We start from the raw sequence: 4,892 nt of genomic DNA, 5'->3' as shown, positions 1-4,892 counted from the left end.
TGGGAATCTTAGCCTTGCATTGGAGGTGGAACACACTTGTTTTGAAAACCACCTTGGGGAGGGTTTGAGCCTTCCCTTTGGCTTTTCCAGGAGAAGTTTGGGTGGTTCCTCCAACTTGAATTGTAATGACTGGCATAGGGATTATTTCCTTGGTTGACAAATGTAGCATTGACTAGCTCATGGTTTTCACTTGGCACATGTCCATGGGGACAATTGGAAGTAGAATGTAAAATACTTGAACAAGTCATACAAGATTCATTAGATGCACGATGATGAACATGATTAGGGGAGGAAGATACTTGATTCGCTGAAGTTTGGTTGATCAAACCTTTGAGATAAGGATTTAATCTCAGCGGCTATGTCATTGGAATTATCAACTTGATATAAGCCAACATTCTTCCTTCCACCTAGGTTTCTACCATTTTTAGAAGATAAGGATCTTTGCATTGAATTCTCACTCATGCTTTCATACAATTACCACACATCATCCTCATGCTTGTCAAGATAAGAATCACCCATAGATGCATCAACCATACCTCTGTGATTATCCGGTAAACTTTCAAAAAAATATTAAACTAGTTACCACTTAGGTATGTCATGATGTGGGCATTTCCTAAGCAAGTCATTAAACCTTTCCCATGCCTCATGAAATATTTCCCTATCCCTTTGAGAAAATTCTCTAATTGAATTTCTCATGGCATTGGTCTTTGATACCGGGTAATACTTTTTCAAAAACTCTTGTTGCATTTTTGCCCAAGAAGTTATCGAAAAAAGCCTAAGATTGTTGAACCAATATTTTGCCTTGTCTTTAAAGGTGAAAGGAAAAAGTTTAAGTCTTAAAACCTCTTCCGGCATGTCCGTGTATTTCACGGTGGAACACACTTCAAGAAACTCATCCAAATGCTTATAAGTTTCTTCACTTGGAAGTCCATGATAGTTGGGAAGCATTTGAATGGTTTGTGGTTTAATCTCATAGTGATGTGCTCTAAATGGGGGCAATTAAATGCAAGTGGGTGCATTGTATTCATTAGGCACATAATGGTCTCTTAAAGCAATGGGAGGATTCACAATTGGTGGTGTTAAACGAACACCTTGATTAGCTCAAACCATGGGAGGTTGTGGAGCAAAAATTGGCCGAGGCATTCCCAATGGAGCTTGGCCTTGTTGTTATCGGTGAATGAATGGTCTAGGCATACCCAACGGTACTTGAATGTTTTCATGATGCACATTAGGGTGGAGGATGCCTTGTTGGTCTATGTGACCAAGGTCCTCTACATGGTCGTCATTTAATTCCTCTATTGGTGAAATGGAGCGATGAGAACTACCTCTTCCCCTAGGATTACGAACAACCAATTCAAGATGTAAATTAGGAGGGACGAGAGTAGGATTCAATGACCTACGACCATGCGTACACTAGCTAAACAAATAACAAGAAAATAATAATCACTTCACCCCCACAACAAATCAATCAACAAACATTCTCCACATACATTGATCCCATACTCCCATGCTTGAACAATATACAAAGAAAATTAACTTGCCTCCATGCGGGCTCACGATTTATCTAAGAATTGAAAATTTTGTCACCACGCGGGCCAATGATTTAACTAGAGATTGAGTTAGAAAGATCTCACAAAGGGTCCTTAAGCAACTTCAATTAAACTTTTAAGTTTCAAGCCTTGCTATGCTTTGCAAATTTTTAGATTTTAGCTCTTTTAGTTTTTTGCTTAGCTTCACTTGGCTTCCTTGCTTCCTTTGCTCGATTTCCTTGCTCAATGCACTTAATCAAATAAGAACAAATACAATAAGTAACTAAAAAGAAAATAAAGTAAAGACACGATCAAAAGAGTACTAATTCCTATTGTTTCCAAAACACGGCGTTGCCAATTCAAATCCTCGGACGGCGCCAAAAACTTGGTGTGCGTCGTGGGGTACAACTAAATTTGTGCAAAATAGTGTGGCCAAGTTTTAAATTTATAAATGCCACTACTACCTCTAACTAAAAATATAGCTAAGGTAAGTAGGAATTGTCCCAAGGGATTGTGGGTGCATTAGCAATGGAAACAATATATAGGTTAGTAGGTTGAGTGATCAAAAGTGGATTGTTTGGTTGATTAAATTACAAACTAAACTAAACAAGTTCAATGTAAAATAAGCAATTTAAATGAAATTTAGAGAAAACAAGAGAGTGAGGCCTTGGGGTCTAGAGGTCACCACTGAACACCACCATTCTAGATATTCAATGTATAATTAATGAGGGGAAACATGTGTTGCAATTTGAGAGTGTGTGATTGACTATTTCAACAAGCATGGATGACCAATTAAGCATATATTGTCTAAGCAACCTAATGAATAGCACAATACATCAAACTAAGCTATTAATCTTTCCTTTAAGCTCACAATCCAAACACATCACATGGTTAGAGAATAATACTACTTGCATTCATAAGCATGGAACATCAAACAACAAGCATAGATTGTCCTCCCATCTAATAACTAAGGTAAATACACTACAACTAAGCTAAGGGCATGAAAATTAAACTAAATAAACTAAAGGAGAGGCACAATCCATCAAGGCATGAGTATGAACCATCAAATAAACCACAATAGTATTCTATTAAGCACTATGCCTTAACAATCTCTAAATCCATAGCATCAATACACATAGACATGCATCAATAACACAAAAAACTAGAGATATACACATGAACATCTATTCTAACATATAGAGACATATAGATAGAATGAAATAATCAATTAGAAGTATTAAACCACACAAATCATTGAATAAACAAGATTCATATATAAAATAAGTGTCAAGACAAGATTACAACACAAATCCCCTCAAAATACAAAGCATTAGAGTCTAGAAGGCATGCTTAGGGCTAACTCTAGCCCCAAGAAGATGTTTAGCCACTCACTGAAGTAGTCATCCAACCCTCAAGGGCTATCTCCATGGTAGGAATGACCTCCTTCTTGATGGAAACCCTAGAAGAATGGAAGAACTCCCAAGAATGTATCTCTAGCCTCTCATCCTCTCTAAGAATGTTTCTAAGTATATCTCTAAGTATATGAGATGATATGTAAAAAATGGCTCAAAATCCTTATATAGGTAGCTCAAGCGTCACACCCAATGGTCTGGACTCGTGCACAAGGGTTTCCCTCAATGATTGCACCATGAGACAACTTTGAATAAGCTGGAACTTATTTTTTTTCGGACTTAAAGAGGTTCGATTGATCGAATTGTGTTGAGATCGATCAAACTTAGGTGAGATCCATCGAATGCTGTAGAGATTGATCATCCTTGGCGGCACCTTTTTGAATAAAGACAAATCTCTGAGATATTTTGGGAAAGAGACAAAAGTGGTAGGTGGGATGGTAGGTGTGGATAAGATCGAATAGTTTCGATCAATCGAAGAAATGTTGGATCGATAGAACTTGGTGGATTCTTTTAGATAAGGATAAAGGCTTGGATCCATCTTGAAGTGTCCAGATCGATGTTGCTTCGATCGATTGAAGTGATATTGAGATCGATCAAACTTGTTGATCTCCACACTTTGCTTCATTCTGCTTCCACTTTGCTCCTTTCTTCCATCCAGCTTGAGTTTGCTTCTTTCATGCTCTTATTTGGCTGAATTAACTTATTTTTGGGATAAGCACCTAAAAAAAGCAATAACATGAAATTAGTCTAAAACGGGAAAGTAAGATAGATAAAGGTCCTAGAATACCTAAGCTTAAAGTATTTAATTACGCACTTTTCAGCGCTCATCACGCATCTCCACTGGTGCCATCTTGTATGGTGCCCTAGTAATAGGCGTAATACCTGGAGCTAAGTCAATAACAAAGTTTATCTCTCGACTTGGTAGTAACCCTAGAATCTCTTGAAACACATCCAAAAATTCCTGTACCATGGGTATGCTATCCAGTGACACATAAACCTCCTCCTCGGTCTCCTCTTCATAAAGAATAAATAGGTACTAGAAACCCCGTTAGAACGTGGCATAGCGACGACGTACATATCTTGACTAGGTATAGTGAATACAATAGACCTATCATAACAATTAGCTTGGGCATGGTAGTGAGATAACCAATCCATTCCCAATATCACATCATAAGTGTGCATGTCCAGGACTAATAGAACGGCCAGAAATCTGAGTCTACTAATATCTAGTGTCACAGGCCCATCACTCTCATGTAAAATAGCAGTATCGTCTACAGGTGTAGAAATACCATGAGGCCTATCGCATACTCGCGTCGTCATCCTAGATAATGCAAAAAATAATTTAGATACGAATGAATGTGTAACACCCGTATCAAATAAAACACAACCATGTGTACCATAAATAGGAAACATACCCTCAATAGCCTGAGGTGCTAGAACATCCTGTGGCACGGGATTATACACCATGCCATAATACAACTGCTATGGTACCTGTCCTTGCGGCTGCGGCAGTGTTGGTAAAGCCAGATATGTCTATCCTTGAATCCGTGAAATCTGTGGAGCGGGTAAAGGTAATGGTGCCCTCTGTCCCTGCTGCACATGTTGTCCCTGTCCTGCTTTAGGACACTACCTGGAGGTGTGACCAAGCTTTCCATAAGTATATCAACTACCTTGGAAGGTGTCAAATTTCCTCCTCTGTTGGTTAACCTGTGGTTGATCCTGTCCTGCCTGTGGTCCCCCATTCTGCTGCCTCTGAATAGATGTTCCATTCCTGTAAGCATCTGAACCACTCTTGTGCTTCTTCTAAGACTGCTGTCCCTAGAATTTGCCCTTATCATTGTGTTGGTGTCCGTTGCCATTCCCTTTCTCAACTGGCTAATTTGCAAAGTCATTGTCACCTTGCTTTTCACCCCTATCCTATCTAAAGTCCACATTCAACTGATACTGCTGT

The 4,892-nt window shown here is 38.8% G+C and overlaps 1 pseudogene; it reads left to right on the top strand.

Annotated features, from left to right (window-relative positions):
• The first annotated feature begins 592 nt into the window (after positions 1-592).
• On the top strand, positions 593-691 carry LOC132287268 (small nucleolar RNA R71; annotated as a pseudogene).
• Positions 692-4,892: the final 4,201 nt, after the last annotated feature.

Source organism: Cornus florida, unplaced genomic scaffold, assembly GCF_030987335.1.
Source record: "Cornus florida cultivar Cherokee Brave unplaced genomic scaffold, ASM3098733v1 CherokeeBrave_3.0.0_Hap2_Chr11, whole genome shotgun sequence".
NCBI classification, from domain to species: Eukaryota; Viridiplantae; Streptophyta; class Magnoliopsida; order Cornales; family Cornaceae; genus Cornus; species Cornus florida.
Note: the sequence above shows the minus strand (reverse complement) of the source record. Positions and strands in the feature narration are given on the sequence as shown.